Below are 22,858 nucleotides of genomic sequence, written 5' to 3' on the forward strand. Positions count from 1 at the left end.
AATTACACGTTAAAACGAAGACAGTGCAAAGGAACGAGAGTGCTGCTAAATGAATAAATGGAAAAAAGCAAAAGTGTAAGATAAAAGAATAAATAAGATAAAAAGATAACAATAACAATATACAAAAATAAACTTAAAATAAATGACAAAATATAAAAATTTAGCAGCAATAAAACAAGGACAACAGACTAAAAATAGCTCAGAGAACGTGAGCAACGCCAATAACATGCACAAACTCAAGTACCCGGCAAACAACATCACTATCATCCCCCAAAGCACGGGTGAGAACAGAAGGCAGTCCATAACGTTCTCTGAGATCTGAGTATTCAGGACATTCCACAAGAATGTGCTGAATACTCAGGGGAACTATACACTCTTCACAATACGGACGGTTCAGCCTCCGTAGCAAGTAACTATGCGTCAGATGAGAGTGTCCGATACGCAAACGCGGCAGGAGCACTTCATCTCGACGACGAGCGGACGAGGACGTACGCCACTCACCTAGGAGTGGTTTGACTGCATGCAATTTATTCTCAATGGCCTGGTCCCAATCGGCTTGCCAGTGAGAGCGCATCAAGATGTGAAAATAGGAACGAAGATCGGAGCAAGGAAGGCTATGCTCCAGTGCAACCCCGGCCAAGGCGGCGTTCTTGGCGGCTGTATCAGCAAGTTCGTTTCCCCGGATGCCGACATGACCCGGCACCCAGCAGACAACGACGACACAACCCTGCTGCTGCAACTGATGGCATCTCATAAGAATGTCCTGAGTGAGAGAGTGCATACTGAAGACATTCTGTAGACTCAGAACCACGCTCTGAGAATCGGTGCAAATAAGCACACGACGTAATGAAAGCATGAGAGCATGGTCCAAGGCAAGCTTAAGTGCAGTCAATTCGGCAGTGAACACGGAACACAGGCGATGCAAATTGAATTCTGAGCTGCCCTCGTCGGTGACAAAGGCACAGCCTACAGAATCCCCATCCTTAGAACCGTCCGTATAGAACACACTAAAATCGGGGTACTGATCTAACAGTGCGGCAAACATCTGCTGGTACACCTGGGAACTAGTAGCTTGTTTCGAATGCAGAGACAAACTGGTATCATAGCGAGGGATACGAAGCAGCCATGGTGGAAGAGCACAAAACTGAACCAAAGAAAGAGAGGGCCACACGAAATCATCAGCAAGGAAACTCTCACACGCCCGGATGTACCATGGACGTGTAGAACGAGGACGTGCAGCATAGCGCTCGTAATTCCGACCACCACGGACACGTGGTCTACAAGGGTGGTCTGGAATACAGCGCACATGTGCAGAATAATTAAGAAGGAGCCTCCTGCGACAAGACGCTAGGGAAGGTTCATTGGCTTCAACGTACAGGCTTGCAACAGGACTAGTACGGTAGGCGCCAAGAGCAATCCGAATACCCAGGTGATGCACTGTATCGAGTTGGCGCAACAAGGAATCACGAGCAGAGCCGTAGGCAATACAGCCATAGTCTAACTTGGACCGAATTAGACTACGGTACAAACGAAGTAGAACAGTACGATCAGCACCCCACGTGCGGTGGGAAAGGACACGAAGGAGATTCAGAGCTCGAAGACAAGAGTACTTAAGATTGCGAATATGTGGTGCCCACGACAAGCGACGGTCAAACACTAGACCCAAGAAACGGACTGTATCAACGAATGACAAACGTGTGCCATCGAGGTACAAGTCCGGGTCAACAACGCACGTACGCTGCCGGCAGAAGTGAACACATTGGGATTTCTCGGTGGAAAAGCGAAATCCAGTCTCATTCGACCAGCGAACGAGACGATTGAGAGTCAGTTGAAGCTTTCGAGTAACGCCGCGAAGGTGGCGGGAGCGACAGAAAATGACAAGATCGTCCACATATAGCAGACCAGACACAGGAGGCTGGATCTGCGAAAGAACGCTGTTGACTGCGACAGCAAACAACGTGACACTAAGAACACTGCCTTGTGGAACACCATTTTCTTGTACAAAGCGCTCTGAAAGACTAGATCCCACACGCACTCGAAAATGTCGCTCGTGAAGAAAATTCGCGATAAATTGGGCCATATGCCCACGAAGACCCCAGTCATGTAATTGTTTTAGGATTCCGTAACGCCATGTGGTGTCATACGCCTTCTCTAAGTCGAAGAATATAGCTACAAGATGTTCGCCGTGGAGAAAGGCGTCTTGAATTTCACCCTCAAGATAAGCGAGATTGTCTGTAGTGGATCGGAAACGACGAAATCCACTTTGATGCTTGCTCAGAAGTGAATTGGATTCCAAATACCACACCAGGCGCTTGTTGACCATGCGTTCAAACAGCTTACAGACGCAGCTCGTGAGAGCAATGGGTCTGTAGCTCGTGGGGCTAGTTGCGACTTTGCCTGGCTTCAAGATAGGAAGAACGAGAGCCTCACGCCAAGCCGGTGGAAAAAACTCCTCGACCCAGAGGCGATTATACAGTTGCAAGAGAGCAAGCTGTGTATCGCGGGGGAGGTTGCGCAACATTTCGTAAGGTATACGATCAAGACCTGGAGCAGTATTGGATGATTCACGAAGAGCAGAATCGAATTCAACGAGGGTGAAAGGAGCATTGTAATCTTCGTTGTTCGCGGTACGGAAGTTTAACGGGTTCCGCTCTAAACGCGCCCTAATGGGAGCGAATGCTGGAGGATAATGTTCAGACTCAGAGATAGATGCAAAGTACTGGGCCAAAGAGTGAGCTATCTCCGAAGTGTGAGTAACTAAGACACCATTCACAGACAAAGCAGGAACGTCAACAGTAGGAGAATTGCCAGTAAGAGAGCGGACCCGACGCCACACAGTGGACATCGCTGTGCGACTATTGACGGACGAAACGTAATGCATCCAGCTTTGGCGCTTCGAGAGCTTAATAAGACGTCGAGCTCGAGCACGTAGAATGCGGAAACGCTGCAGATTGTCGTCTGTTGGATGACGATTAAAAGTGGCAAGAGCGTGCCGACGAGCTAGGATAGCCTCAAGGATTTCCGCAGACCACCATGGAACACGCCGGCGGGAAACGTCGCCACCGCATTCTGGAATGGAACCATGAGCAGCATCAAGAACAGTCTGCTCAAAAGCCTCAGCCACAACAGCTACAGGGAGATCATCAGGACACTGAAACACACTGAGCTCACGGAATTTACGCCAGTCAGCACGCTTCAAATTGAAGCGGCGGAGAGGTAAAGGAGGAGTAACAGGGAGACCGTCAACAAACAACGGGAAGTGATCACTGCCACAAAGATCGGGATGCACTCGCCATGTCAATGAGGTCAAGAGACCAGCACTACACATGGAGAGGTCTATACAAGAATAGGTGCCATGGGCAGTGGAAAAATGAGTAGGACTGCCATCATTAAGGATAAGCAAGCCACTCTCCTCAAGAAATTCCGTTACCTGACGGCCACGACCGTCAGTGCGGACCGAGCCCCACAAGCGATGATAGGCATTAAGGTCTCCTACAAGCAAGACTGGCGGCTCGAGCTGATGGAAGAGCTGAAGCAGATCGGCGGTGCTAAAGGCTTCTGATTGAGGAATGTACAATGAACAAACTGTAAGCGGGCGAGAGAAGTATACTCGCACCGCAACTGCTTGCAGGCGGGAGAGTAGGTGAATCTCCCGAGAATGAAAAGAATCAGAGGCGCATACGGCCACGCCGCCAGCAGCGTGACCAGCATCTGACTTATCACATCTGTACATAGTGTACCCAGAAAGAAGGAAGGACTGGGTAGGCTTAAAATGGGTTTCTTGCAAGCAAACGACAACTGGCGAGTGGTCGGAGACCAGTTGTAGCAATTCCTCACGGTGACTACAGAAACCATTCAGGTTCCACTGAAGAAGCGCCATACTGGAAGAAATCAACGTTTAAGGCGAACTTTACCACGCGGTCCAATCACAGCCCACTCAGTATCCATCAGTTCGTCCTCCACCATGTCAGACTTCAGAGAAGCTGCAGGTGGCTTACGAACTGGAGTAGATTTCGGTCTCTTCGGAGAAAGAACCGTGTCGTTTAACCTGCGGATATGCTGACTGAGTTTCAGGCCAGCCATGTAAGGTGATCGCCGATGGGCGGGAGTGCGCCGAAGACCACCACTAACAGTAACACGAGGAGGTTTCGGACCTTCACTCGGCGTTACAGCTGGAGGCTTGGCATGTTCGCTCGTTGTTGCAACGGGGGTCTTAAGAAGTTCGCTCATCTTTGCAACTGGGGTCTTCGATTCACAACTACGCTTTGGGACCAAGTCCGTTTGGGTGGAAACGTCGACGGTCTGTGTAGCTATAGATTTCCGAGAAATAGCAGCGACAGTAGCGAAGGGAACAGAAAGCGAGGAAGGAAGGCTTTCTTTCAATCGACGCTTCGCATCTGTAGCAGAAATCTTCTCGACTACCATGAGTTCTCGGATACGCTTCTCGCGCTGATAAGCTGGACAATCTCGAGACCAAGCAGAATGCTCTCCCTTGCAGTTAACACAGAAGGGCTTGGTCGCTTTGCAGGGATCCGCACCATGACTACCCTGGCCACAATTCGCACAAAGAGCAGCACTCGCATTACACGAGGTGCTGGTGTGCCCAAAATGTTGACATTTAAAGCAGCGCAGAGGACTGGGTATGTAGGGCCGAACTTTTAAACGATAGTAACCAGCTTTCACAGACTCCGGAAGCGTGGGCAGACTAAAAGTAAGAATCAGTGACTGAGTAGCGACAAGTTCACCTGACTTCTTACTTTTGATTCGAGCTACCTCTATAACGTGTTGGTCCGCTAATTCCGACTTGATCTCCTCTTCGGTGGCATTGAGGAGATCCCAACACGATATCACCCCTCTTGAAACGTTCAGCATACGATGAGGTTCGACTGACACCTTCACCGGTCCAATGGCAGTTAACTTAATTAACTTCGCCGTTTGCTTCTCGTCTGTCGTTTCCACCAATAAAGTGCCATTCCGCAGTTTCTTTATGTCTTTAACCTGCCCGGCTTGATGAGTAATGACTTTACTGATTACAAAAGGGGATAAGCCCTTAATAGCACTCGGACGGGTTTCCTCAGTACTGGCACTTTCAACGTCTTTCTCTTTAATTACAAGATATCGGACAACAGGGGTCGCGATACTTGTCTGTTCCTCAATTTCACTATCATTTTGTTTGGGCTTCTTCCGTGAGGGAGAGCCCGGTTCTGTTTTTTGTGTTTTGGTACCCATAAGAAAAAGATTTTTTTAAACATTTATAAAGGAAAAAAAGGGTGTGAGGTCACACCGGGGCGTTAATGGGGAGAACTAACGCTACCCCCTGGCAATCCTTTCGCCACGCCCTCAAACTTAGGATCAGCGTGGGGCCGACGCGGTCAAGGGGAATGGGCGTGCAACAAAACCATTCCCGTCGACAAAAACGCGTGGCCCCGGAAAAAGGAAGAGGTAGAACTAAATAAAAGAGACCTGGCCAACGAAAAGATAGACCCCCACCAGCCCAAAAGGAACAAAACAAAACAATAGGTGCGGATTTTTTTGTACTTTTATTTGTTTTAAATTTTTTTTTGGCTTTTTTGTTTTACGATTTTTTTTTTGTTTTTAATTTTCTCAAAGACTCAACACGCCGGACAACACAAACACTGGACTGACACAACAGCAGGCCGGGTGGGTGCACGTCTTCCCCAAGTGGAGGAAGACGTCCACTAGACCTTCCTCTTCCCGACTCCCACCAACCACCCACAAGTCCGGTAGCGGTATTCGCGGCTGAGAGGGCATGCAATGATATGATATGAAGATGAGGGGTGATAAATGAATGACGTATGAAGCCGCCCTCTCAGCTCCACCCCCTCCCCGACGATGACGGTCCGCTACATGGAGGGGGTACTGAATGACGAAATGTAATTCATCCAGCTTTGGCGCTTTGAGATTTTTACCAGACGGCGAGCACGAGCACGCAGAATGCGGAACTGCTGGAGATGTTCGTCTGTTGGATGGCGATTAAAAGTGGCAAGAGCAAGCCGGCGAGCCCGGATAGCCTCACGGAGTTCCGCAGACCACCAAGGAACACGCCGGCGGGAAACATTGCCACCGCATTCTGGAATGGAACCATAAGCAGCATCAAGAACAGTCTGCTCAAACGCCTCAGCAACAGCACCTACAGGGAGATCATTACGACAATGAAACTCACGGAATTGACGAGCGCACGGAATTGACGCCAGTCAGCACGCTTTAGATTGAAGCGGCGGAGAGGAAAAGAAGGAGTAACAGGGAGACCTTCAACAAATAACGGGAAGTGGTCACTGCCACAAAGATCGGGATGTACTCTCCATGTCAATGAGGTCAAGAGACCAGCACTGAACATGGAGAGGTCAATACAAGAATATGTACCATGGGCAGTGGAGAAGTGAGTAGGACTTCCATCATTAAGGAGGAACAGTCCACTCTCCTGAAGAAAGGCCGTCACTTCACGGCCACGACCGTCAGTACGGACAGAGCCCCATAGACGGTGATAAGCATTAAGGTCTCCTACAAGCAAGACTGGCGGTTCGAGTTGATGGAAGAGCTGAAGCAGATCGGCGGTTGTAAAGACGACTGAGTGAGGAACGTATATTGAACAAATTGTTAGCGGACGACAGAAGGATACTCGCACGGCGACGGCTTGCAAGCGCGATACAATGTGAATCTGCCGAGAATAAAGATAGTCGGAAACACATACCGCCACGCCGCCAGCAGCGTGGTCAGCATCTGGCTTATCACATCAATATATAGTAAACCCAGAAAGAACGAAGGACTGGGTAGGCTTAAAATGGGTTTCCTGCAAGCAGATAAGCACAGGCGAGTGGTCAGTAACCAATTGGGTCAATTCCTCACGGTGAGTAGAGAAGCCATTCAGGTTCCACTGAAGAAGCGCCATAGTAGATGAGATCAACGTTTGAGGCGAACTTTCCCACAAGGGCCCATTACAGTCCACTCCGTGTCCATCAGTTCATCTTCCACCATGTCAGATTTCAAAGAAACTCCAGGTGGCTTACGAACTGGAGTAGGTTTTGGTCTCTTGGGAGAGAGAACCGTATCGTTGAGCAGGCGTATATGCTGGCTAAGCTTAAGGCCAGCGACGTAAGGTGAGCGGCGAAGTCCGGGAGTACGACGAAGACCACCACTAACAGAGACACGTGGGGTCTTGGGGACTTCGCTAGTTTTTGGAACTGGTGTCTTCGGAAGGGCGCTCGTGGTTGCAACTGGATTCTTAAAAAGGCCGCTCGTGGTTGCAACTGGATTCTTAAAAAGGCCGCTCGTACGTGCAACTGGGGTCTTGCGGTCACAATTAGGCTGTGGTACCAAGTCGGTTTGGGTGGAAACGTCGACAGTCTGGGTGGCAACAGATTTCCGAGAACTAGCGGCAACAATCGCAAAGGGAACAGAAAGCGAGGAAGGAAGGCTTTCTTTCAAACGACGCTTCGCATCGGCGGCAGAAATCTTCTCGACAACCATGAGTTCTCGGATACGCTTCTCACGCTGAAAGGCTGGACAATCCCGAGACCAAGCAGAATGCTCACCCTTGCAGTTGACACAGAAGGGCTTCGTCGCTGTACAGGGATCCGTACCATGACTAGCCTGGCCACAATTGGCACAAAGAGCAGCACTCGCATTGCACGACGTGCTGGTGTGCCCAAAATGTTGACATTTATAACAGCGTGAGGGACTAGGTATATAAGGACGAACTTTGAGACGATAGAAACCAGCCTTAACGTAATCAGGAAGCGTTGGCAAACTGAAAGTAAGAATCAGTGACTGGGTAGCTACGAGTTCACCTGACTTCTTACTTTTGATGCGAGCTACGTCTACAACGTGTTGGTCCGCTAACTCCGACTTTATCTCCTCCTCGGTGGCATTAAGGAGATCCCAACACGAGATCACACCTCGAGAAACGTTCAGTAGACGATGGGGTTCTACGGACACGTTCACTTGGCCAATTGCAGTTAACTTCATCAGCTTCGCAGTTTGCCGCTCGTCGACGGTTTCCACCAGTAAGGTGCCATTCCGCAATTTCTTAATATCTTTAACCTGTCCGGCGTTATAAGTTATAATTTTATTAATAACAAAAGGTGACAAGCCCTTCAGAGCACTCGGACGGTTATCGGTAGCATCGGCACCATCAGTTACTTTATCTTTAATTACAAGATATCGGACCACGGGTGTCGCGATACTTGTCTTTTCCACATTCTGGCTGACGGAATTTTCGATCTCGCTCTCAGTCAGTTTGGGCTTTTTAGTAGAGGGCGAGCCCGGACCCGTTTTGTTTGTTTTTATACCCATAAAAGTGTAAATATTAATAAACATGGATAAAGGGAAAAAAGGGTGTGAGGTCACACCGGGGCGTTAATAGAGGAACTAACGCTACCCCCTGGCAATCCCTTCAGCACGTCCGACAACTTAGGATCAGCGTGGGGCCAACGCGGTCAAGGGGAATGGAAGTGCAAGGAAACCATTCCCGTCGACAAAAACGCGTGGCCCCGGAAAAAGAAGAAGTTAAACAAAACAAAAGTAACCTGTCCAACAAAAAGATAGACCCCCGCCAGCCCAGGAAGAACAAAACAAAACAAAAAGGTGCGGATTTTTTTTATTTTTAATTTTGTTGTTTTTTTATATTATTTTTAGTTTTGCGATTGTTTTTTTTAATATATTTGCAAAGACGCAACACGCCGGACAACACAAACACTGGACGCAGACAACAGTAGGCCGGGTGGGTGCACGTCCTCCCCAAGTGGAGGAAGACGTCCACTAGACCTGCCTCTTCCCGACTCCCACCAACCACCCGCGAGTCCGGTAGCGGTATTAGCGGCTGAGAGGGCGTGCAATGATATGAAGATGAGGGGTGATAGATGAATGAAGGATGAAGCCGCCCTCTCAGCTCCACCCCCTCCCCGACGATGACGGTCCGCTACTTGGAGGGGGCTTACAGACTCAGGTCTGTAAGAGTAATGGGTCTGTAGCTTGTAGGGTTAGCTGCGACTTTTCCAGGCTTTAAGATGGAAAGAAAAAGAGCCTCAGGCCAAGCAGGTGGAAAGAACTCCTCTAGCCAGAGGCGATTAAACAATTGCACTAAAGCAATTTCAGTATCACATGAGTGGTTAGCCAACATATACGAAATACGGTCAAGCCATGTGCGGTGTTGAAGGATTCACGAAGAGCAGAACTGAAATCAACAAGCGTGACTGAGGGATTGTAAGCCTCGCTGTTAGCACTACGGAAGTTTAAGGAATTCCGCTCTAACCGGTCCTAAAAGGAACGAACGCTGGAGGATTGAGTTCAGTCTCAGAATTAGATTGAAAATACTGTCCCAAAAAGTCAGATATCTCTGAACGGTTAGTTTCTAGAACACCATTGACAGATAAAACTGGAATATCAACGGAAGAATTAATTCCATTAGGAGAGCAGACCCTACGCCACACAGTAGACATCACTGTGCGACTATTGATGGAAGAAACATGACTCTCCCAGCTTTGGCGCTTCGAGAGTCTGATAAGACGTCTAGCTTGAGCACGTAGTATGGGGAGCGCTGGAGATTTTCGTCAGTGGGATAACGATTAAAAGTGGAAAGAGCGCGCCAACGAGACAGGATAGAATCACTTATATTCGTATACCACAATGGAACTCTCCGCCGGAAGACGTCGCCGCCACATTCTGAAATGGAATCATGAGCAGTCTCAAGAACAGTTTGCTCGAAAGCCTCTCCTGCAGCAGCTGCTGGGAGATCATCACCACAATGAAACGCACTGAGCTCACGAAATTTACGCCAGTCAGCTTGCTTAAACTTGAAGCGGCGGAGACATGAATGAACAGTAACAGGGAGACCGTCGACGAACAATGGAAAGTGATCACTGCCACAAAGATCAAGGTGCACTCTCCATGTAACTGAGAGCAATAGACCAGCACTGCACATGCAGAGGTCGAGATAGGAAAGGTACCATGGGCAGCGCAGAAGTGAGTGTAAATCCCATCAATAAGGAGGAGCAATCCACTCTCCTCAAGAAATCCCGTTACCTGACGGCCACGACCGTCAGTACGAACAGAGCCCCACAGACGATAATACGCATTAAGGTCTCCTACTAGCAAAACTGACTGCTCGAGCTGATGAAAGAGCTGAAAGCAGATCAGCGGTTCTAAAGGCTTCTGAATGAGGAACATATAATGCACAAATCGTAACCGGGTGAGAACGGTATACTCGCACCACGACGGCTAGCAGTCGTGATACAAGGTGAATCTGCTGAGAATGAACAGAACTGGAGACACATATGGCCACACCACCAGCAGCGTGCCCAGCATTTGTCTTACCACATCTGTACATAGTATATCCAGGAAGAAATATGAACTGGGTAGACTTAAAATGGATTTCTTGCAAGCAAGCAAGTACAGACGAGTGCTCAAAACGAGTTGTGTCAATTCCTCACGGTCAGTACCGAGGTCATTGAGGTTCCACTCAAGAAACGCCATACTAGAAGAGCTCAACGTTTAGGTCGAACTTTCCCACGAGGTCCAATAACAGCCACTCGGAGTACATAAGTTCATCCTCCACTGTCAGGTTTCAGACAAATTGCAGGTAGCTTACGAACTGGAGTAGATTTCGGTCTGTTAGGGACAGAACCGTACCTTTGAGCCTACGTATATGCTGACTATGCTTAAGGCCCGCCACGTAAAATGATCGGGGATGTACTGGAGTACGCCAAAGACCATCACTAACAGAATCATGTGGGGTCTTAGAAAGTTCGCTTGTCGTTGCAACTCGAGTCTTGGGAAGTTCGCTCGTCGTTTCAACCGGGGTCTTGGGGTCATAATTACGCTCTGAGACCGAGTCTGTCTGGGTGGAAACGTCGGACTTCTGGGTTGCTACAGATTTCCGAGAATTAGCTGCTACACTAGCGAATGGAACAGAAGGCGAGGAAGAAATGCTTTCTCTCAAACGACGCTTCGCATCTGCAGGAGAAATCTTCTCGACAACCATGAGTTTTCGAATACGCTTCTCGCGCTGAAACGCTGGACAGTCCCGAGACCAAGTAGAATGCTCGCCCTTACAGTTAACACAGAAGGACTTGGTTGCTGTACAGGGTTCCGCACCATGACTACACTGCCCACGATTTCTACAACGAGCAGCACTCGCATTACACGATATGATGCTGTGCCCAAAATGTTGACATTTAAAGCAGCGCAAAGGACGAGGTATATACAGCCGAACTTTCAAACGATAGTAACCAACCTTTACATAATCTGGAAGCGTTGGCACACTGGAAGTAAGAATCAGTGACTGGGTAGCAACGAGTTCACTTGATTTCTTTGGAAAGACTAAACACTTCAGAAAACAAACACTGGACGCACACAACAGTAGGCCGGGTGGGTGCACGTCCACCCCAAGTGCAGGAAGACGTCCACTAGACCTTCGTCTTCTTAACTCTCTTGAACCCCCCTGAGAGGGCATGCAAAACATGCAGATGAGGGGTGATATATGAAAGAATGATGAATCCACCCTCTCAGCTTCACCCCCTCCCCGACGATGACAGTCGACTACATGGAGGGGGGCTCCTGCATATAGAACACAATTTTTGCTCTTATTTCTTTATGAGTGCACTCATCTCCTACCAAAAGGTAGCTTGCACTTCGAAACCAACACTTACAATCTCAGATTATTTCTATAAATGAAATAGGATCCTTCAAGGGTATTGCTTGATTTCCTTTGTCCGATAATTTCCTTGTAATTTTTAATCCTAAATCTTTTGGCTTTTCTCCCTGCCATCTACTTTCTACAGGAAAGTAGAAGTATCGTAATTTTTATTTCATCTACGATCTTTGGATCTTTTGAGTTTTCTTTTTGTTTCTCATTTTTAGAGTAAACAGTTCCATCTCCTTTGTCCTCGTTTTCGGTCTGTTTGACGGGAGAGTCTGTATTTTTTACTTGATGAAATAGTAAATGAAATTTTGTAAGTGAAAGTCGTTGGTTTTCACGACTATCTTGGTTTTAAAGAAATTAAGCTTTTAGGTATTGTTGGAGTATATCTTTTCAATTCTAAATGGTCGCTCATACGGTGCTATACTCCAGCCGTCTCTCCTTAAAATTCTCATATTTTTTGCTAGCACGAGGTCTCCAACTTTGAATTCGGGATTCCGTTGTTGACTGTCATATTTTTTTGTCATATGTTTTGACTGTCATATGTTATGTGTTGCTTTGTCCTGATACTGTCGACTAATTTGCATCATGTTTTCCACAAGTTTTTCTATTGTTTTCGTATCGTATGAGTCATATTCAGCAGCACCTATAGTAGGTGCAATATCATCTTCTGCATTACTATTTAAAACATCCATTGGGAAGACAGGTTCTTGTCCGAGCATTAGGAAGAATGGCAACACTCCCGTAGAATATTTTTGTATTCTGTGTGCAAACATCATACTTTGCAAAGCTTTCGTCCACTCTTCTACCCGTTGCTGAAGAATCTTTAAAATGCATTTTTATTGTTCTATTTTCTCTTTCTACAAGCACATTTGCTTGTGAATTTTACGCGGAGGTGATTCGCTGTTTTAACCTGTCAAACGGAAGAGTTCCTCCGAAACTGAAGTAACGAATTCCCTTTCTTTATCGCTGATTTGTATTTTGGGACACACAAACATGTATATCCATTCAAAAATGAAATCAGCTATACTGATATGAGTTTTGTCATGAAGAGCCTTTCCAAACAATATTTGGTAAAATAATATATTGCAATAACAGCATATTTCTAACCATCAACCTCGGGTAGTTGTATTATATCCACGCCTATTTGCTTGAGAATTTGTTTTGGTGGTGGTATTGGTTGAAGCGGTACAATTGACCTGATACAAGTTGTATTTACCTTTTGGCAAGTGAAACCTCTCCGAATGTATTCTCGTACGTTATGTGACATGGTCTTCCAGATATATATTCGCTTTATTAAATCGAAGGTGGCATCACGCCCTCTACGTGATGACAAAGACTTGGCTTCAACACTTCCTTTGAATCTCGAGTGCACAACCCTTACTATGTTTTGCTGCGATAACCTATACAACACTACCTCGATATATCTCTCAGTATCTGTGTTGCTACTACTTCGTGATTTGTGCATTAATTTATTATTAATTCTTTTATATATTATGCACTGTCTCCGAAAGATGGACTTTTCATTCTTAGTCCTGCTGGCCTGATGATATCCTTTCCCTTGAAGATAATGAAGATCTTCGTTAGCGTTCAAGTGTTTATCATGCCGACGACACCGAGCTGAAAATATTGAAGTGAAAAAAGACATTAACACTATTGTTAAAATAACACTGCTCTACAATGATTTTGCCGTTTGGAAACTATTAAGGTTTTCTTAATGTTTTGACCTGAGATCCAAAAAATGTAATTAGTTTTTCCCTATCACGTACAGTTCTCTTAAAATAGAGGGGAGGGGGAGAGGAAAATAGCCGTATATATGTATATTTCGGAAGAAGTACTGATTATAATTACAAATACAAAAAGACACTTTCTGTGCCATATCCTTCTGATTATCTTTGAATTTGTAATAAAAGACGTGCAGTTACTTATTCGGCTGACATATGTACTGTATCTGGTAGTACTGAATGATATCACAACGCGTTACACGTTGGGAACGCAATAACAGTGTTGTGTAAGCTGGAGAACTATAATGCAGAGGAAAGGAGGCTTTTCATTGATTCCAACAAGAGAAGTTTGAACGGTCTGCTTTTTCACAACGACAACCAACAACCCTCTGTATACCCATTATTCATTCTGTGCATTTAAAGGAGACTTACGAAAATATGGAAATGTTTAAAAATAAAACTAAAATACGAGGATCATCAGTGATTATTGTGCAGCGATCTGAAGGTGATATATATGCTTCTTGGACAGCAGTAAAGGTACACCAAATATCCATGCCAATTTTGCGAATGGAAGAGCATAGAACGCGATAAACACTGGACTCAAATTGATTGTCAGCGAAAGCCGCAATATAGGAAGTAAGAATGTGAAAAACTTCTGCCTCGTAGACCCTTCAAAAGTCATATTACCATCTTGCATATGAAACTGCGCCTAATGAAACAATTTGTCAAAGGTCTGAATAACGTTGGGCAGTGCTTCCAGTGTCTAGTGACAAAATTCTCGGAACCTTCAAGTGCTAAGTTAAAAGAAGGAATATTGATTTGTCCTCTGATCAGAAAGTATCAGAAAAGTCATACTTTGAACATTGTATGACAAGTGTTGAAAAGGAAGCATGAAGTGCATTCACGGATGTGTCATAATTTTCTCGGGAACAACAGAGACGAAAATTACAAGTATATTGTGTCTAATATGCTCCAGAAGTGTAAAATATTAGGGTACAAAATGAGTCTTAAGATTTATTTTTTTTTTATGCATTCACATTTAGACAGCTTTCCTTTTAACTTCGGTGACTAAAGTGAAGAACATTATGAAAGACTTCACAAGGACATCAACGCAATTGAATTCCACTATCAGGGGCGTTGGAGAACAACAATGTTGGCGGATTATTGTTGGACGTTGGTACGTGAAGATTCACGAACTACTCACAAAAGAAGTCTAGTTATAGGAGCTTCCAAGTGAAAAGGCAGAGACAAAAATGAGGTAAATTGTTTATCAATGACCCTCAGCGACGTAAATACACTAGTTGTCGCCTGGGGCAAGAACACGCCTTAGCGCACCGCTAACCAACTGAACCAAAACGCTCCCCCAAATATTTGCCCAAGTTGAGCCTTCCCAATCCGGCACCCGAAGCACAAGCCCCGTTTGCCCCTAGTTACGTCGATGAATTATTTAGAATATTGATGTTCCGATTAGTTCTCACGCAAAATAATGTTCCTTTGTCAGAAATATATAGTCATAATGTTACTCTATATTAGCAGCGTTGCTGCGTAAATAGCACAATTTAAGCAATCATGTTTTCCGATTTGCGAAAAAACCTGAGCTGATGAGGAAAAACTAATTTCGAAATTAGCACCTCAAATTATATAAAATCGGGTGTCAAATCAAAAACAGCTTTCAAAAAGTTTCATTTTGTGAGTGAGTGAGTAGGGTGTTAATGGGGACGTCAGCAACGAGGCTATATGTCCCCGTCAGGATTAATTAGGTTGCTCAGAACTTCACTATTAAAAATGAAAATAACTAAAAACCAACAGTGTTCACAAAGACGAAAGTGCTGCTAAAGAATAAGAAAAGAACAAAGATAAATAAAATAATAAATAAGTTAAGAGATAACAATAACAATATATAGAAAAACAACACTAAAAACGGAAGTCAAGATAAAAATTTAGCAGCAATAAAACAATTACACAAGCTAAAACTTCTCAGAGAACGTGAGCAACATTAATGGCCGATACGAACTTAAGTGCCCGGCTAACAAAATCACTATTATCCCCCAAGACACGGGCAAGTAAACAAGGCAGTCCAAATCGTTCTCTGAGATCCGAGTATTCAGGACATTCAACAAGAATGTGCTGAATACTCAGAGGGACAATACACTCTTCACAATACGGACGGTTCACCTGACATAATAAATAGCTATGTGTGAGATGAGTGTCCGATACGCAGACGCGCCAGGAGCACTTCATCTCGACGACAGCACCAAAATGACGTACGCCACTCTTCAAGTACAGGCTTGACCGCGTGTAATTTCTTCTCAACGGCCTGGTCTTAATCAGCTTGCCAGTGAGACCGCATCAAACAATGGAAATGATTCTGAAGGTCGGAGCAAGGAAGGCTATGCTCCAGTGCAACCCCAACTAAGGCGGCATTCTTAGCAGTTGCGTCAGCACGTTCGTTTCCCTGGATGCCAACATGACCAGGCACCCAGCAGACAACGACGACACAACCCTACTGCTGCAACCGATGGCATCTCACAAGAATGTCCTGAGTGAGAGAGTGCATACTGAAGACATTCTGTAGACTCAGAACCACGCTCTGGGAATCGGTGCAAACGAGCACACGACGTAAAGAAAGCGAGATTGCATGGTCCAAGGCAAGGTGATCGGCGATGGGCTGGAATATGCCGTAAAGCACCACTAACAGAAGCACGTGGGATTCTGGGAAGTTCCGTTGTCATTGCGACTGGGGTCTTCGTTGCACAACTATTCTCTGGGACCGAGTCTGACTGGGTGGAAGCGTCGGATGTCTGGGTTGCTACAGATTTTCGAGAACTAGCTGCAACAGCAGCGAAGGGAACAGAAAGCGAAGAAGGGACGCTTTCTTTCAGACGACGCTTAGCACCAGCAGCAGAAATCTTTTCAACAACCATGAGTTCCCGAATACCATGGTTGCCATATTTAAAAATAAACGCCAAATTACTAGATTTTTTTTTCTAAGTATATCTCCGAATTTACAGCCTGGTTGCTCATTTTACTCCTTTGTAAAGTAAATCTCACAGTTTTAAATTATATGTAATTATAGAAAAATGGAACACTGATCTATTTTCAGATACAAGTTTTTTTTTTAAAAAAAAGTGGATTCAAAGACCACAAAAATTTGGAAACAGAGGAAGTATATACTTCTAAACAAATACGTCGTAGTAGATAATACTGCCACAAATTAATAACATAGTGCCAAAAATTAAAATGAATATTGGAAATCTTTCAGAGTCAGGGGCCGCGGTGGCTCAGTAGTAGAGCGTTCACCTCTGGTGCTTGGGGTCTCGGGTTTGATTGCAGCCCCACCAAGTGAACTTTGTGGTGGAGAAACACCGTGTGCATGGGTTTCCTCGGGGTTATCCCGTTTCCTTCCACTTTCTTCATTCCACCATAGTGCTCTCAAACGGGTCGGGTTGACCCGACCCGACCCGAGTCGGGTCGGGTCAGCTCGGGTCGGGTCAATCGGGTCAGCTCGGGTCGGGTCAATCGGGTTAGCTCGGGTCGGGTCAGTCGGGTCGGGTTGTCGGGTTGGGTCAGTTCACTTTGGTCAACTAAGTTTAGGTTGAGCTTAAACTCGGATGGAGTCGAAAACTAGCTGCCTAATTAAAAATAGCAATTTTCAATAGATTTTATAGAAGCCATAAATGTATTTTGAACACTTGCAGCTAGTGTTTTTATGGTAAATGTTTATTTTTGTACTTGTGTGTACTTTAATTTTTAAATGTGGAAGATAAGATTGATTTTACCAATCGACTGTAATATTAATATCTACGCCAATATGGAGTCTGGATTTAGAACAAAACTAGAAGTTGTTTAAGCAAGGCCAAAAGAAAGATTGGATATGGACAACCAAGTCCAAGCAAGCCTGCGGTAGCTCAGTGGTAGAGAATTCATCTCTGGTGCATGGTGTCCATGGTTCGATCCCAGCTTGTGTTAAGTAGGCTTTGTGGTGGAGAAACGCCGTGTAGTGGGTTTTCTCTGGGTTCTCCTGTTTCCTCCCACTTTCTTCATTCCACCATTTCATTCATTTCTCATGGTCACCATATCCCTTAGCCTCGAAGCAGAATCGAGGGACCTTAAACTCAGGGGTGTAGCCAAGGGGGAACCATCGTGTCCACGGCCCCCAAATGGTTTCCTGCCCCCCCAAATGACCAGCTTTAAAAACATCATAGTAAAATTATCTCGCTTCCTTCATTTAAAAGTAACAAAGTTATTGACAATTAATAATTTACGGTAAAATAGTATGGAGAAATATTGTTTTTCCATACCGATCGAAAAATAGGATACATTTTTGTGACAGCAGATTACACAATTTACTGCGATTTATATTTGACAGTTTAAAGACAAACATTTTAACAAGATATTATAAATACAGCCATAAAACAAATGTACTAAACTGATTTGTAAGTACATTATATTTTTATATGCTTTAACAAGTATTTTAAAAGACAGAATGGAAAATTTGGTGAGAAACAATGTTTTTATTCAGTTTGGATTTCATTCGCTCTCTTTTATTTCTACTCAGTGTAATAAAATAATTGTTTTTTTTTTTTAGTCACGAATAATAAATAAATATTTTTGTCAGGAAACTATAAAGGAATTAAGTGAAATTTAAAGAAAATCAATCTCGTGTACATAGGTTCTGTATACAAGGTCTTAAATTTAAATAAAAAGGTAACCAAGGAAAGTTTTGTTGCTTTTTCACCCACCACATTCGAACATCGATACGTCACCTAACCTGGAAGATCAAAAATAGTCCCCATCAACATCGACGACCTTCTGAAAACGTTCTGGAAGGCCATGGAATTCATCGCGGTAGAAGTTGGTGGGCCGTGAGACGAAGAAGGTATCAGGTGCATTTTGGACTTTTACTAGGGATTTGAATTGGCGGCCTCTAATGTGATTGTCCAAAGAATGGAATAGGTAATAATCGGACGGTGCAATACCCGGGGAATATAGTGGTTGCAATATTGTTTCCCATCCAAGGCGGAGAATGGTGTCCTGAGTCATCCTAGCCACGTGGGACTTAGCGTTGTCCCGTAAACGAGGACCCATTTGCAATTCAGGAGTGATGGCTCCAGAGTGTTGAGTTTTTGTTGAGCACAGCTCAACTGCTGACACTTCACAGTTGCATTGATACTCTGACCAGCTGGTAGCAGTTCCCGATGCACGATGCACCAAACACACAGAAGGACCTTCTTCTGGTACAGTGCTGGTTTCGGCTGTTTTGAAATCGTTTCATGGGATTGCTAACCAATGCTAACCAATGATGACGGCGCCGTGGAGCTTCGTATAGGACCTACTTTTTATCACATGTCAACGCCCTGTCCAGAAATGGCTCCGAAACAGTAAATAAACCCATGCGACTGCCGCGTTGCCTTCTGGCCCGGAGTCAAAACATGTGAGACCCAACTTGTAGTGCTTCCCAACTTGATGGATGTGATGCCGAATGGTTTCTCCACACACTGAATTGTAGTCCCAGTTCATGTGTGTACATGTGTTGGTCTTCTGTCATGTGATGTTTTCGGGTGTTTGGTCATCGTCCTTAAACTGGTTAAACCATCGCTGTACTGTCCGCATCGTCACGACACCCTCAACAAAGGCTTGGCATATTTTCTGTCCCGCTACAGCGGCGTTTGACCTCCATTTGAACTCGTTCAGCATACATGCTCTTATGACGCTCTGTGGATGTCCCATGTTGCCTCTGTCTTTACGCAAGTTCACTGTGTATCTGAATTGCCACAACCAGGTAGTATGTTGGATATACCCACACCAACAACTGACGTTCGCCTTATCTCCACTCGCATTCAACTCACGGTGTGAGGTCCAATTGAACACAGACCTCCACGAAAAGGGACAGAACTTTCTGGTTATCTTTATAGTTATGCACAAAAGTATAGCGTTTGGTCCCGGGCAGTAGTTCTTGATTAAGCATAATAAAAACTATCTTGAATATAATTTATGGATAATAATAATAATAATAATAATAATAATAAATAAGATAAAATAGTGTTTTTAGTTTTCCAGAAGGAAACCAAAATTTTCCTTTTTTTGGGCCTGAAAAACACTAGCAGCAACACACTTTTTGCTTTGTACATTGTAGCCGCCCCCCCTCTCAAAAACGACGGGCCCTTCCTACACGAACCTGCTGGCTACACCCCTGCTTAAAGTGAATATTTCATTTTATTTCACCAAGCCCAAGGACATCGATACAAGAACAAGATAAAGATTGGATATGCAAGACGAATTGCATAGTAATCTTGCTCTTGGCCTTGTTTTGATGATCACCAAGTAGCGATGAGCGTATTTTCTAGCTTTCCGTATAGTATGAAATACCATAATCAAAATCACACTTGGTCTTCATTTGTACCGATGAGGTGAGCATTCTTGGCTCTTGTATAGCATGAAAGATCACCAAGACTACGAAATGCAGGACCAAGACTTGACTGCAAGACAAAGAATAAGACGCAGTATTGATGACCAAGACCTAGGGAGCGAATTGTTTGAATTTCATTTGTTGGGCTGAAAGTGATGAAATAAAATTAGTACTTTATAATTAAATATCAACCTGTATTTTTAAATTCATATTATGTATCTTCTTACGTGCAACTATATATACTGTAAAATACGTTTTAATTACCGAGAAAGAAAAATCAAAGTGGTACGGGTCCAGGAATCATAAGAACCTATTTTGGAATGAAACTTGAAGGGTTGGAAAAAATCACAGGTGTTCTCCTGTTTCCTCAACCCTTATCATTGTAGTTAAACGATTTCCTTTTGTCTCCGCCAAGAGACTCTTGCTACTGCCTTCCGAGAAGACGCCCTGCCGTCCCAGCAGGTGAGAACACTGACCTTGAAGAAAAATTTCGTCACATAGAACTAAAGAAAAAAATAAAATAAAAATAAATAAATAAATAAAATAAAAATAAATTTCTCCCACGTCGGACATTGGTATCAGTTATAAAAAGAAATAACCAAACCTCAAAAGTGCCAAATATTCATTAAGATGCATATACAAATTCCCGCTTGATCTAGCTAGTGGTTAACGTGTAAGACTTCGGTACACGTGGTCCGGGTTCAATTCCCAATGGGAGTGCATTTTGGTGTTCACCCAGTGTTGTGACCATAGTGCTCTCAAACGGATCGGGTTGACCCGACCCGACTCGGATCGGGTCGGGTCAGGTCAACTCGGGTCGGGTCAGGTCGGGTCGGGTTATTCGGGTCGGGTTATCGGGTCAGCTCGGGTCGGGTCAATCAGGTCGGATCACGGTTCGGGTCAGTCGGGTCGGGTCGGGTCAGTCAATTCGGGTCACGGGTCGGGTCGGGTCAGTCTTCAACCCGACCCGACCCGTTGAGAGCACCATTTCACTCATTACTCATCATCACTGTCTCTTTTAGCCTAACCGGCATAACTGTGGGACGTAAAACTCAAAGATTTCATTTCATTTTCTTTCAGGGTCGAGATAAAGATATCCTAAACAATATTGTTTATGAGGTTTCCTGGATTGGCCCAAAATAGCACTTTTTCATTTACGAAAGTCACAGCACAATATTTCCAATTTTCTATAAGGACATACATCTTCTCTGAAGCACATCTGGCCATTATATTGCTTAAGGAAGTTCTCAGGCTCTAATGTGTCATCTTTCACCTGCGGAATTAAAATATCGCCTTCCCTTATGTAACCATAGTCCAACGGATTGAGTTTCTCAGATCGTTCCAAAGCACGAATCTATATATAGCATTGCAATTAGCTTCTTTTTATGTGAAGACTGATAGATCTTTCTAGAGTTTCGTAATTTTTAAATTAATTTCTACATCTTTATCTTTGACGAGAAATGGATTTCTGAAAAACCGGAAAAATTGCAGCTGGTTCATGAAATGAAAAGTTACACCGCCAAATTTCGAAATTCCTCAATCACCTGGTAAAGCAGCAGTTATAGAACTTATGGCGATTGCAAGGAAGGTTCGAACAAAATCTTTAACTTCAAGAGATGTGAAGCGTTAGTACGAAGCATTTGGAAAGCTATCTGCCAAGCTTCTCACAGAAGTGAGTGCATCAACATTGATTTCTACGTTCATAAGAAGAAAATTGTAAAAGCGCTTGAGACGTTCAAGCAATCACAGAATCAACTTGTAGAATATCGAGCCACAAATGACAGCACACAGCTGTCTGTAGATTCCGACGCTTACTGCGCCTCATCTAGAAATAAAGAATTGTTGCCCATTGGCCCAGAAAAAAAGTGCGGATTTCTTTTATTTTTGACTTTGTTATCTACTTCTTTCAGGAGATTTAAATTTTATGATTTCTTAATATTTTTATATTTTCAAAGACTCAATACACTGGGCAACATAAACACTGGACGAACACAACAGCATGCCAGGCTGGTGCACGTCCTCTCCAAATGGCGGAAGACGCCAACAGGCGTTTCTCTTACCGTTTCCCATCAGCCACTCACAAGTCCGGTAGCGGTATTCGTCGCTGAGAGGACATGCAAGAAAATTAGATTAGCGGTGTACATGAATGAAAAATGAAACCGCGCTCTCAGCTTCACCCCTTCTCCGACGATGACAGTCTGCAACATGGAGGGAAAATTAAAAGAATTCGTAGAATCCGTTCTATCAATGAATGAGATCCTTCAGTACAATCTTACTGCTAACCAATGGATTATCTAGATTCTGCTTTAGCTGCCTTAGAGACAGTTTGGCACACCTCCGTGACACCCCAGGAAAAGAGCCTTCTTCTGGGAGACTTTCACGCTCTATGGACTAAGTGTAAACTTAAACAGCTCTCTGGAAACGGTAATGAAACTGCCAAAGTTTGAAATTATGTACGGAAAAGAGGGAGCTAGAAGACTATAAAAGTGACGAAGAACGACTCACTCCGTTGTTCGGGTGTCCAGACTTCAGTACTACTTTCTTTCTTGACCCAAGTTAGTTTGTTGTCCTTGAGTATAACCAGGTTGAAAATGCCAAGGAATATTTGCTGCGTATGTGGGCAAAGCTTGAAAAATTATGGAGGCTTATCCTGAAGATACGAAGAGCGAAAATGAAAATGTCAAACTCGTTTACTACAAGTGATTTTACGGAGACAGTGAGCATACCTATTGTGAAACAGAGTTGAAAGAAGTCTTACCACAGCGAAATTAAATAAAAGACGGACATCGGTAGAAACAAACATATTTACGAATTTTAGATGACTACTTTCAATCAACAAACGGTTACAAATGAACTTCAATGTGTTGGAAGATTCGGAAAGTCAGTGTATACTTCAGCATGAATTCGATAAATTAGCAGAGGTGATAGTTGCAATTCCGATTACCTAACTCAGCCTTCCTTGCGTTATATACTTCATTCTCTGTGGTGACTATATCAGTTTATCACCTGAACATGTAAATGGTGTAACATTACTGCAGAGTGATGCAGATATGGGGGCATTACTGCTCA

Source organism: Thermobia domestica, chromosome 7 (assembly GCF_964235325.1).
Source record: "Thermobia domestica chromosome 7, izTheDome1.hap1.1, whole genome shotgun sequence".
In the NCBI taxonomy this organism is placed as follows: Eukaryota; Metazoa; Arthropoda; class Insecta; order Zygentoma; family Lepismatidae; genus Thermobia; species Thermobia domestica.